Source organism: Ornithorhynchus anatinus, chromosome 6, assembly GCF_004115215.2.
Source record: "Ornithorhynchus anatinus isolate Pmale09 chromosome 6, mOrnAna1.pri.v4, whole genome shotgun sequence".
Lineage (NCBI taxonomy): Eukaryota > Metazoa > Chordata > Mammalia > Monotremata > Ornithorhynchidae > Ornithorhynchus > Ornithorhynchus anatinus.
In genome coordinates, this window is record NC_041733.1 from 33,237,449 (window position 1) to 33,251,168 (window position 13,720).

At 45.9% G+C, this 13,720-nt stretch overlaps 1 long non-coding RNA gene across 1 annotated transcript in view; it reads left to right on the forward strand.

The window, feature by feature from the left end:
- Positions 1–5,555: 5,555 nt before the first annotated feature.
- The window catches only part of LOC114812793, a 442,896-nt gene continuing 434,731 nt past the window's right edge, over positions 5,556–13,720 (forward strand). The window contains exon 1 of the long non-coding RNA XR_003760420.1: positions 5,556–5,834. This is a non-coding gene — a long non-coding RNA (uncharacterized LOC114812793). The remainder of the gene's footprint in view (positions 5,835–13,720) is intronic.

Genomic DNA, 13,720 nt, shown 5'->3' on the forward strand with positions numbered 1-13,720 from the left:
ATGCGATCTCTGAGGATGGAAATGGGTCCTGGAAGGGGTGGACAGAGGGATGGGGGGAACTCTGTGCCTTGGGTGAAAATCCAGTGGTAGGGAGGAAAGTGCGGACTGAGCTGCACAAGCCACTAGCACTGTAATCACTTCCTCTGCCCAGGTTCCCTGTCTTGAAGTGGCAGGTTCGAGGCTACACCATCATCCTCGAAGGGGAGACTCCATCTTAAATGCACCGATCTGCGTATCTACACTGTACCTTCACCACATTGTTAAAAATCTGCCCTTTCCTCTCCACCTAAATTACTACTCTGCTGATCCAAGCACTTATTCATTCAATAGTATTTACTGAGCGCTTACCATGTGCAGAGCACTGTACTAAGCGCTGGGAATGTACAAATCCGTAACAGAGACAGTCTCTGCCCTTCGACGGGCTTACGGTCTAACCGGGGGGAGACGGACAGACGAGAACAGTAGCGATAAATAGAATCAAGATGCACATAGGCACTACGGATTTGGAGTGAGCGGATACCTAAACTCTTTGAAGGGGCATACTCGAGTGGCTGTCTGAAGTGTCACGCAACATGACAACGTGAATCAAACGGTCAAGCAGTGTTTTTTAATGATGATGATGGTATTTAAGCGCTTACTATGTGCCAAGCATTGTTCTAAGCACTGGGCGACATACAAAGTTATCAGGTGGTCCCACGTGGGACTCAAGTCTTAATCCCCGTTTGGCAGACGTGGTAACCGAGGCACGGAAAAGCCGGGTGACTTGCCCACTTACCTGAACCTGCACAGACTGCATCTGTCTCCGCAGTGACCTCCCTGCCTCCCGTCTCTCCCCACTCCAGTCCACTGTTCACTCTGCTGCCTGGACCATATTTTTGGAAAAAAATGTTCAGTCCCAATCTCCCCACTCCTTAAGAGCTTCCAGTGGTTGCCCATCCACCTCTGCATCAGACAGAAACTCCTTACCATCTGCTTTAAAGCATTAAATCTCCTGCTAGAGTATAAGGTCGATGTAGGTAGGGAATGTGTCTGTTTACTGTTATACTGTACTCTCCCAAGAGCTCAGTAAAAATGACTGACTCATTGCCGTGATCTGCTTGCTTCGTCGATATCCTACTACAGCCCAGCCTGCACACTCCACTCTTCTATCATTAGCTGGCTCACTATGCCCCAAACCCGTCGTAAGAGAAGCAGCGTAGCTCAGTGGAAAGAGTCCGGGCTTGGAAGTCAGAGGTCATGGGTTCGAATGCAGGCTCTGCCAATTGGCAGCAGTGTGACGGTGGGCAAGTCACTTCATTTCTCTGGGCCTCAATTACCTCATCCGTAAAATGGGGATTAAGACGGTGAGCCCCACGTGGGACAACCTGATTACCCTGTATCTGCCCCAGCTCTTAGAACAGTGTTCTAATACCAACATTATTATTATTACGATCTAACTTGCCACCAACCCCTTTCCCAGTGTCCTCCTTTTGTCCTGGAACTCCCTCCCCCTCCGTCTATGCCAGACCACCGCTCTCCCCACTTTCAAAGCCTTATTAATGTCACCACCTCCTAGAGGCCTCCTTGATTAAGCCCTCTTTTCCTCAGATCTCTCTCCCATCTGTGTTGTCTTTGCTCTTGGATCTATGATCTTCATATTTTGAGATTCACAGTGCTCTCTGCACATAGTAAGTTCTCAATAAATACGATTGGTTGAATTCATCCCGCCCACAACTCCATAGCACTTATGTACATCTTTATAAATGACATATTATAAATGATATATTCATTTATATTTATGTTTGTCTCCTCCTCTAGACTGTAAGCTTGTCGTGGACAGAGAACGTGTCTACCAACCCTATATTTTACTCTCCCAAGCACTTAGTACAGTGTTCAGCACACAAGTGCTCAGTAAATACTCTTGATTGATGGATTAATGTAGTGAAGGTAGTTTTGGTATTAGTTCTGTATTCTCTGTCAGAGTATAGTGGTGGGTAAGTATAGACTCTGGATTACGTTTCCACTTTTATCTACTCCCTATCGATTAAACTAAATTTCTTTGAGTTCTGACTGAGAAATATCTTGAGATATCACAGATTGTTCTCTGTTCCTCCACCCCTCATCTTGGGAGAACGTATTTTAACTGAGTGCCACGGGGATAGCAAGACATCTTAGAGAACTCTGAGTCTAGCAAATTCATTTAAAATCCTGTTTTCTAAGCTTCTGTGCTTCCATGTAATGATGTTAACATTCTCTGTCACTTGTTTGCTTGCTGGGGAGGAGGTGAAAAGGAAAAAGATGTCCTGATGGAACCAGATGGCCAGAGACTTGAAGCATACGGTCCATGTTGTGAAAACTAAAGAGAGGCACATCTGAATTTGAGTTATGAACCTATATACCACTGAATAGGTGTAAACTTTGATACTTTGCCAATGGGCACATTTAACCCAGGACAGAATAATCAATGAAGTTAATAAAATGGAAGACAGTATGCATTCAGATACCACCCTGTGCAAGAAGAATCTGTCTGATTGCCTTTATATTTGATTGCTTTGTGAAATCGCTGAAAAGGTCGGACCCCAAAGCAAACCTCAATCCCGTACTTGAAATTGTTAGGTCTGATTGGAAATGGAACCGAAGCAGTACGCACCGAGTCGCTGTTTTCCAGGGGTAAACAGAATGGAAGTTCTTTTAACAAGGCGTGTTTGCTTATGGTTGGCTATCCTTTTCAAGAATGAATGACAGCTGATGGTGATGATTTGAAATGTGCCATAAACTTGTGGCAAGTGCCAAATACCTTAGAGCGGTACGTTGGCTTGCCCTCTTCAAAGACCAGTAGAAAAAAGATGAACTACGTAAAAATGAGATGTTATGCCAATGTCTCTTTCCTGGAAGGAGCTGTTGAAATCTGTCATAGCTACTTCATTAGTCAGTGAGCCCCATGTGGGACATGGACTGTGTCCAACCTGATTATCTTGTATCCACCCCAGTGCTTAGTTTTTTGTTTCTTTTAAATGGTATTTAAGCACTTGCCTTGTGTCAAGCGCTGTACTATGCCCTGGAGTGGATAGAAGTTCATCAGGTGGGGCCCCAGTCCTTTCCCACAGAACAAGAGTGAGGACATTTTACAGTTGAGGAAACTAAAGCCCAGAGAAGTGAAGTGACTTGTCCAAAGCAGTCAATCATTTTTATTTATTGAGCACTTACTGAGTCCAGGACAAACAAGCGCTTAGTAGTGTGCTCCGCACACAGTAAGCACTCAGTAAATACGATTGAATGAATGAATGTCCGAAACACTGGGAAGAGTGCAACTCAACAATATAGAAGACACGTTTCAGCCCACAACGAGTTTATAATCTAGAGGGGGAGGCAGACGTGAATATAAACAAATAAATCATGAATTACGGATATGTATTTAAGTGCTGTGGGGCTTTGGTGGGGAGGGAGGTGTCGGTGATGAATAAAGAGAGCAAATCAGAAGGGGGAAGAGGAGATGAGGGCCTAGGGAAGTCCTCTTGAAGGAGATGTGCCTTTAATAAGGCTTTCAAGGTGGGGAGAGTAACTGTCTGTCGGTTATGAAGAGGGAGGGCATCCGGGCCCGAGGCAGGACGTGGACGATAGGTCAGCAGTGAGATCGATGAGATTGAGGTGCAGTGAATAGGTTGGCATTGGAGGAGTGATGTGGGCAGGCAGTGTTGTCGTTGGAGAATAGTAAGGTGAGGTAGGAGGAGGCAAGGTGATTGAGTGCTTCAGAGCCGATAGCGAGGAGTTTCTGTTCGATGAGGCGGTTAATGGGCAACCGCTGGAGGATCTCGAAGAGAGGAGACACCCGGACTGAACGTTTCTGTAGAAAACTGATCCAGGCAGAAGAGTCAACTATGGACTGGAGTGGGGAGAGTTAGGAAGCAGGGATATCAGCAAGGAAGCTGATAAATTCATCAAGATAGGATAATTGCTTGGATTAATATGGTAGCAGGTTGGGTGGAGAAGAAAGGGCAGATTGTAGTGATGTCTTGAAGGTTGAACCAACAGGGTTTAGTGGTAGATTGAATATGTGCATTGAAATGAGAGAGAGGAGTTAAGGATACCACCATGGTTGTATACTTGTGATACAGGAAGGATGGTGGTACGGTCTATTCATTCATTCATTCATTAGTATTTATTGAGCACTTACTATGTGCAGAGCACTGTACTAAGCGCTTGGAATGGACAAATCAGTAACAGATGCAGTCCCTGCCTTATGACGGGCTTGCAGTCTAATCAGGGGAGACAGACAGACAAGAACAATGGCAATAAATAGAATCAAGAGGAAGAACATGTCATTAAAACAATAGCAAATAAATAGAATCAGGGTGATGTACATCTCATTAAACAAAAACTAGGTGATGAAGATATATACAGTCGAGCGGACGAGTACAGTGCTGAGGGGAGGGGACGGGAGAGGGGGAGGAGCAGAGGGAAAGGGGGGAGAAGAGGGTTTAGCTGCGGAGAGGGGAAGGGGAGGTAGAGGGAGCAGAGGGAAAAGGGGAGCTCAGTATGTGATGGGAAAGTCAGGGAAAAGACAGGGCTTGGGTGGGAAGATTAGGAGTTCTCTTTGGGGCATGTTAAGCTTGAGCTGATGGCAGGTCTTCCAAGTAGAGATGTCTTGAAGGCAAGAGCAAATGCAAGACTGCAGAAGGGGGGAAGATCAGGGCTGGAGATGGAGATTTGGGAATCATCCATCTTAAGGTGGGAGTTGAAGCCATGGGCGTGAATAAAGTCTCAAGGTCACACCAGAACTGGGATTAGAACCCAGGTCCTCTGGATCCCAAGCCTGTGCTTTATCCACTAGTTCCCTGCATGGTATAAAGTAAAGCATTTAAATACTGCAATCCTCCCCCTCGTTATCATTAGTTACTGTGACATCAGCGTGCACATTTGCCATATTTTAGGGTGGGTTGACACAGTGTCTCACTGAGGCAAAAACATTTCATGTCATTTCTGTCTCGTAGTAGAAAAATAGTCAGAGGTTTGTCATGGATTAGGGACCAGGAGAAATATAGTAAGTGTAAATACAGCTCTGTTGTGGCGTAGGATGATATTTTACCAGATGGAAAGCATATTTCACTGCTTTAAAATATACCCGGTGCTGTCTGTAGCCAGATTTTTCTGTCTTGTGATTTTAGGAATGCAGTTAAAGAGGATTGTGTAATGAATTTTCCGTTTCTTAATGGAATCACGTTGGATTGTTGTGAGGATACGAAAACAGAAGGATGGAGATCTTGTTTTATCTTCAAAAGGGCAGATATTGTAACTTGACAGTTATGAATAGTTCTAACAACTGTTCCACTCATCTCTAGACTCTAAGCTCTTTATGGGCAGGGAACGTGCCTGCTAATTTTGTTGTACTGTACTCTCTCAAACTCTCTGTACTGTGCTCTGCTCAGTAAGTGCTCAATGAATACCACTGATTGTTAGAGAAGAACGCATCTATTTTCAGAGAGATTATTTTTCTCTTTGGTGGGATGGGGTAATTTAAGTAACACTCAAAAAGGGAAGAATCTTTCACCAGCTGTAAAGGTTTGCGGATTCTTAGTCAGCAGACTTCTATTTTTATTGCAGCAATTTACCGAAGAAATCAAACGGCTGCAGCTTTCCCTCCAACCCAAACGCTAACTAAAGCTCAACTAGGACTGCTGAAAGTGGAAACCCGTCGTTCACTCTGCCGAGATGGTCTCAGAATGGGAGGAAGAGCTGCACGCCTTCCTTGCTGTCAACCGTGTGGTGATTCTTGCTGCTGACAACGACAAAAGCTGGGAAAGAACTGGAGTCCCGTCCTACCGTTCTCTTCTGCCTTCGGTGTTCGGACAAAAGGCGTAAGTCCACTTTCTTTCAATACTCATTTTGGATTAGATTCTTCCCCTATGCATTGTGACAGGCAAAAATATCAATTGATAACCCTCTTTCCAAAGAGCAAATCGTGTGGAAACGGTGTGGCTTCTTTAAAGGAGTGGTAATAATGATAAATCTAGTGGCTCTTCACAGCACGCTTGTTGGTAATCTGACCCACTGCTTAGTTCAACCAATGTAGCGTCGGCTTTTCTAAGGACGATAATAATTTGTTTACTTTGAACACGTGTTAAATCTCATTAGTGAGAAGGAGTTTTAAAAAAAATTGCTAAGGTCCTAAGAGTATTGGTGAATTCTCCATTCTGGTTCTGGCGATCACTGCCTCGCTTCCCCCCACGTCAAAGGACCAAAGCAAGAGCCAAGATGCAACTGAATGGAACTTTTCTTTTTATTAGCATACAATAATGGTGATAATAATTGTATTGGAATGCTTACTATATGCCAAGTACTGTACTAAGTGCTGGGGTAAAAAAAATTATTGGACACAGTCCCTGTCCACATGGGGCTAGTCTAAATAGGAGGGAGAATAGCTGTTGAATCCCCATTTTACAGATGAGGCACAGAGAAGTTTAGTGACTTGATCAAGGTCACAAAGCAGGTAAGTAGCAGAACTAGGATGAGAACCCAAGTCCTTTGACTCCCAGACTCTCTGATATACCATCTCTTTAAAAAAAAAATAAATGGCACTTGTCAAGGGCTTACTATGTACTAGACGTTTTACCAAGTGCTGGAATAGATACAAGATGATGAGCTTAGACAGTCTCTGTCCCACATCGTTCTGGGCAGGGATCGTCTCTCTTCATTGCTGAATTGTGCTTTCCATGTGCTTAGTACAGTGCTCTGCACACAGTAAGCGCTCAATAAATACCATGGAATGAATGAATATATCACAGTCTACATAGGAAAGATAAGAGATATTATTGTTTTTCATTATCATTATCATTACTATTATAATAAATCAGGACTACTCTTCAGTGGCAATACCTCCAACCTAGAACAGAGCTGGCGGCAGGATATTCATTTATTTTTTGTAATTGTATCGAAGCGCTTACTATGTACCAAGTGCTTTACTAAGAGCTGGAGTAGACACAAGAAATAAGATAATGAGGTAGGACACAGTCGATGTCCCACACTGGGACTTTTCTTTCTAGCTACTGATCAATGGGTGAAGTGTCATCCTTTACATGTACTAGGTAATAGAGAAGCAGCGTGGCTCACTGGAAAGAGCACGGGCTTTGGAGTCAGAGGTCATGGGTTCGAACCCCAGCTCTGCCACTTGTCAGCTGTGTGACTTTGGGCAAGTCACTTAACTTCTCGGTGCCTCAGTTCCCTCATCTGTAAAATGGGGATGAAGACTGGGAGCACCGCGTGGGACAACCTGATTCCCCTGTGTCTACCCCAGCGCTAAGAACAGTGCTCGGCACATAGTAAGCGCTTAACAAATACCAACATTATTATTAATAATGGTTCAGATCCCATAATGGGGTGTGGAGCAGAATTCATTCACTCAATAGTATTTATTGAGCGCTTACTATGTTCAGAGCACTGTACTAAGCACTTGGAATGTACAATTCGGCAAGAGATGATAATGTTGGTATTTCTTAAGCACTTACTACTATGTGCCGAGCACTGTTCTAAATGCTGGGGTAGATGCAGAGTAATCAGGTCATCCCATGTGGGGCTCACAGTCTTCATTCTCATTTTACAGATGAGGTAACTGAGGCACAGAGAAGTTAAGTGACCTGCCCACAGTCACACAGCTGACAAGTGGCAGAGCCAGGATTCGAACCCATGAACTCTGACTGCAAAGCCCAGGCTCTTTCCACTGAGCCACGTGCAGAGCGCTGTTCTAAGCGCTAGGGTAGATACAGGGTCATCAGGTTGTCCCACATGAAGCTCACAGTTAATCCCCATTTTACAGATGAGGGAACTGTGGCCCAGAGAAGTGAAGTGACCTGCCCACGGCCACACAGCTGACAAGTGGCAGAGCCGGGACTCGAAACCATGACCTCTGACTCCCAAGCCCGGGCTCTTTCCACTGAGCCAGGCAAGAGATGCCTGCAGCTTCAGAGAGATGTGGGAAGCCTCACTTATCCAGATTGCTAACAACGGTCCAAGGTTTCGGGGCTCGGGAGGTGAGCTGAAGAGAGCCCCCGTCTCACCGGAAGAGAGAGTGATGCGGAGGAATAGGTTCACAACCGAATGGTGTCTTTTGTACTCTGACTCAAAAATCAGGCGAAATCCCTCAAGATGAAGCCAGAGAGGCGCGGTATATGGAGCCAGCTGCTCTGCGGCCTGTGTGCTTTAAATTAGGAGAAGCAACGCTGCTTAGTGGATAGAGCCCGGGCCTGAGACTCAAAAGGTCGTGGGTTCTAATCCTCTCTCTGCCACCGGTCGATCTGCTCGGTGACTTTGGGCAGGTCACTTCATTTCTCTGGGCCTCGATTACCTCTCTGTAAAATGAGGATTCGGAGTGCGAGGCCTATGTGGGACAGGGACTGTATCCAACCTAACCTGAATCTACCCCAGCACTTAGAACAGTGTTTGGTCCATAGTAAGTGCTTAACAAGTACCATTATTATTATCATTATTATTATTAGGAATTCACTCGACCTTCCCTTGCTGAGAAGCAACATGGTATAGCGGACCTGGCAGTCAGAAGGACCTGGGTTCTAATATCGACTCTACGACTCCTCTGCTGTGCACTTAACTTCTCTATGTCTCCATGGCCTTATCTGTAAACTAGGGATTAAGACTGTGAGTCCTACGGGGGACCGGGACTGCGTTCAACCTGATTAGCTTGTGTCTACCCCGGTGCTTAGAACAGCGCTGGCCACATAGTAAGAGCTTAACAGATATCATCTTCCTGATTATTATCGTTCCCACCGGTGGGGGATGCTGAGGGAAGGGGACTTTTCTTTGGCTCTCATCCCCATGGCAGGGGCTAGGGCGACCGCAGAGAAGCACAGAGAGACGCTGCTTCTGCTGCTCTCGCCACTATTTCCACACGCTGAGACTGCCACGCGGGTGGGGGCGTGGACTTTTCCGGCAGGGCACGGTGAGTTTCCACTCCCGTCACCCCTGAAACTGTAGGACAGATGGGAACTGGGGCTCCAGAAAGGCAGCGGTTGGAGCGGGGCAAATGAGATCGAGCCTGCAGTTCCTCGCCAGACCCTGAGGAACGTTGCCCGGGCCAGGCTGGCATCAGTTTGCATCATACGACGGGCGGGGGGAGCAGCACCGTGTTGGGTCATCGTTCAAAATCTCTGCCTTAGGATTAATAGAACCATTAGGGCACTCAGACGAATTTGAGAAGCTGCGTGACCTAGTGGAGAGAGCACAGGCCTGGGAGTCCGAAGGACCTGTGTTCTAATGCCGTCTGCTACGTGATCTTGGGCACATCACTTAACTTCTCTGTGCCTCGGTTCCCTCCTCTGGAAAATGGGGAATAAAACTGTGAGCCCTGTATGGGACAGGGATTTTCTCCAACCTGATTAGGTTGTTTCTACCCCAGCTCTTATCACAGTGCCTAGAAGATAGTGAGGGCTTAAAAAAATAAGCGTAGAGCTGAGCCTAGAAAGGAAACATACGTCTGGAAGACAGCAAAGAGAAATGATTGGGAGAGAAGATGATTTGGCGTGTGTGAGCAGTCTACCTCAGTACCCTTGGTGAAGATCCGAGGCAGGCTGAGTCAAAAAATAAAACACTAACAAATCTCCCAGAGACTTAATGTTTGTCAGTGTAAAGTCTTAGGAGGTTTCTCGCTTTTCACCTGAGAATCCCATAAAAGAAGTGAAATACAGATGTTCTCTGTTTTAGCTATTGAATTCAGATAGTCTGGTGGTACATTACTGTGTTATTAGTATTTCTTCACATTGAGGCAGTTTTTAAAATAGAACTTCTTCTTTCATGGGATTTGTACTAGAACCCTCTAATCTGTAGATAGTAATTATACCCCAGGCCCACCAGACATACATACCGATCCTTATGCTCGACTATTTCCTCTGCCTGTAATTTCTTTTAAAGTCTGTCTCCCCTCCTAGACTGCAAGTTCTTTATGGGCCAGGATCATGTTTATTGTATTGCATTTTTCCCAAACTCTTAGTACAGGGCTCTGCACATAGTAAATGCTCCATAAATGCCGTCGATAGATTGATTAAGATTCTCACCCAGTTTCTTTGTAATTTGGGGCAGTGGCTTGACGTTATTCTGCCACGGTTACCTAAACTGTAAAAGAGGGAAATGACATTTTAACCCAGCAAAGGTGTTGAAGGCACGTTAACCAAAAAGCTTGAGCTTTTCCTCCCTCCCACCCGTTAAAAGCATACACTAAATTGCAAGTAAACTTGAAGGATTCATTTCCTCCTTCCTTGCACCATTGCTATGGTTACCAGAAGTCAGCCTGTCAAATAAATGGATGTCATTTAAACTTAAGGAAAGACACATTTCCTCCATCCCTTTTCCACTGCTATGGTTCACCGAAGTCAGCCGGTAACGTGAATGTATTAACAGGTGGAGACGCGGTGCGGACACGTAGAAAGAGCATGGGCCTGGGAGTCAGCAGGAACTGGGTTCTAATTCCGGCTATGCCGTGTCCCCGTTGTGTGACCTTGAGCAAGTTGCTTAACTTCTCTGATCCTCGGTTACCTCATCTGTAAAATGGGCGTGAAGATTGTGAAGCTCCATGTAGGACAGAGATGGTTTCCATCCCGACTGTCATGTACTTTCCCCAGTGCTTAGTAAAGTGACAGCACTTAACTGATACTATTGGGGGGAAAAAAAACCAAGTGAACAAAGAAACCAGAAGCAATACCATGAGAGAGCTTCCATGACATAAGTTCAAGGACGGTGTCAGAAATTGAAGAACTCAGAGATTCTGCCTCTGTTGAATATGACCAGAACACTGCTTATTTCAGATTACCTGAGCGGGGAACAGGAAAGGGTAGAGCCGCAATAGAGATACATAACGACTTCTTTCCACCTACCCTTGAGGGTTTTAGGAAATGGAAGTGTCTCTAAGCCATTCAGTCACAGAACCCATGAACTATTAGTGTTTCTAAGATTATCTCCATCTGAAAGGACAAGAGAGTGAGGAGAATAGACCTTTTTCTTTTTTATTCTTTTAGAAATGTGCTTTGGGGAGGGAATGTGATGTCTAAATACCTTATGCTGTAGTCTCCCAAGTGCTTAGTATAGGGCTCTGCATATAGTAAGCACTCAGTAAATATGGTTGATTCACTGATTTCAAGGGGGAGAGTAGTTAGCGTTTAGGATATTTTAGGAGAAAAATAGGGAGTCAAATTTAAAAAATGCTGCAATAATCCATCTGATATGAGAAGAGTAAAATGAATGAAGAATTTCTCTTGGCTGATGCTGGGCGACAGTAATAGGCTTTCATTCAGTAGTATTTATTGAGCGCTTACTATGTGCAGAGCACTGTACTAAGCGCTTGGGATGAACAAGTCGGCAACAGATAGAGACAGTCCCTGCCGTTTGACGGGCTCACAGTCTAATCGGGGGAGACGGACAGACAAGAACAATGGCACTAAACAGCGTCAAGGGGAAGAACATCTCGTAAAAACCGATGGCAACTAAATAGAATCGAGGCGATGTACAATTCATTAACAAAATAAATAGGGTAACGAAAATATATACAGTTGAGCGGACGGGTACAGTGCTGTGGGGATGGGAAGGGAGAGGTGGAGGAGCAGAGGGAAAAGGGGAAAATGAGGCTTTAGCTGCGGAGAGGTAAAGGGGGGATGGCAGAGGGAGTAGAGGGGGAAGAGGAGCTCAGTCTGGGAAGCCCTCTTGGAGGAGGTGATTTTTAAGTAAGGTTTTGAAGAGGGAAAGAGAATCAGTTTGGCGGAGGTGAGGAGGGAGGGCGTTCCGGGACCGCGGGAGGACGTGACCCAGGGGTCGACGGCGGGATAGGCGAGACCGAGGGACGGCGAGGAGGTGGGCGGCAGAGGAGCGGAGCGTGCGGGGTGGGCGGTGGAAAGAGAGAAGGGAGGAGAGGTAGGAAGGGGCAAGGTGATGGAGAGCCTCGAAGCCTAGAGTGAGGAGTTTTTGTTTGGAGCGGAGGTCGATAGGCAACCACTGGAGTTGTTTAAGAAGGGGAGTGACATGCCCAGATCGTTTCTGCAGGAAGATGAGCCGGGCAGCGGAGTGAAGAATAGACCGGAGCGGGGCGAGAGAGGAGGAAGGGAGGTCAGAGAGAAGGCCGACACAGTAGTCTAGCCGGGATATAACGAGAGCCCGTAATAGTAAGGTAGCCGTTTGGGTGGAGAGGAAAGGGCGGATCTTGGCGATATCGTAGAGGTGAAACCGGCAGGTCTCGGTAACGGATAGGATGCGTGGGGTGAACGAGAGGGACGAGTCAAGGATGACACCGAGATTGCGGGCCTGCGGGACGGGAAGGATGGTCGTGCCATCCACGGTGACGGAGAAGTCTGGGAGCGTACCGGGCTTGGGAGGGAAGATGAGGAGCTCGGTCTCGCTCATGTTGAGTTTTAGGTGGCGGGCAGACATCCAGGTGGAGACGTCCCGGAGGCGGGAGGAGATGCGAGCCTGAAGGGAGGGGGAGAGGACAGGGGCGGAGATGTAGATCTGCGTGTCATCTGCGTAGAGATGGTAGTCAAAGCCGTGAGAGCGAATGAGTTCACCGAGGGAGTGAGTGTAAATGGAGAACAGAAGAGGGCCAAGAACTGACCCTTGAGGAACTCCAACAGTTAAAGGATGGGAGGGGGAGGAGGCTCCAGCGTAGGAGACCGAGAATGATCGGCCAGAGAGGTAAGAGGAGAACCGGGAGAGGACAGAGTCCGTGAAGCCAAGGTGAGATAAGGTACGGAGGAGGAGGGGATGGTCGACAGTGTCAAAGGCAGCAGAGAGGTCAAGGAGGATCAGAATGGAGTAGGAGCCATTGGATTTGGCAAGAAGGAGGTCATGGGTGACCTTAGAGAGAGCAGTCTCGGTAGAGTGGAGGGGACGGAAGCCAGATTGGAGGGGGTCTAGGAGAGAATGGGAGTTAAGGAATAGGCTTACAGAATCAACTAAAAGGAACTAAAATTCAAAAGTCAGTAACTGCAGTTGGCAAGTTAACCAGATCAAGTAGTCAGTATTTATTTATTTTTTTCTTTTTAGACCTAGTTGAGATTGAAAAAAGTCTAGAAATTCTTTAGAACATTGTAATTGAAAGAATTCCCTTTATGCAACATTTCAGCAAATTATTCACCAGAAAACTGATTAGGTCTTGAAGGTGTCAGAAACATCGTGTCACCTGTAGATAGCTTTGGCTAATCAAATTAGACACAGTTAATTTCTCTGTAAGGTACCTCCTGGCAACCCACATGTCGCACTGTACAGAATCTCCCTTTTTTTTTTTTTGGTGGCCTGCCAGTGAGAAATGTCATGTTTAGGGAACAGTGCACAAGAAAATCCCAGCCCTCCTAAGAGGATTCCAGTATTCTGAAGATTTGAAATTCCAGGCGTTTACAACCACAGAGCTAGTTTTGATGTCTTTGCCACAGTGACAAGATTCAGTACAGGTTATTCTTCAGATTGGATGAACTGAATTATTTTTTTTTTTCATCGCCAAGTAATAGTTTGTTTTTATTTTCCGGTCAGTCATCAAGTGTCATTTCATATGAATTTAGACTTCCAGTTCTATTAACTCTCCAGAAGCTTGTTTCTTAAGCCTTGTTACTGGAGGTAAAGAGGGGTATTATAGACACCAACCTTTACAGATTGTAAACTGGAAGGCCAGGATGAAAAGAAGGATGAAAGGCGAAAACTAGGAAATGTAGATTGGAGAGTTCATCCTTGGGCTGGAGAGAACCTCTAGGATCCTCTAGTA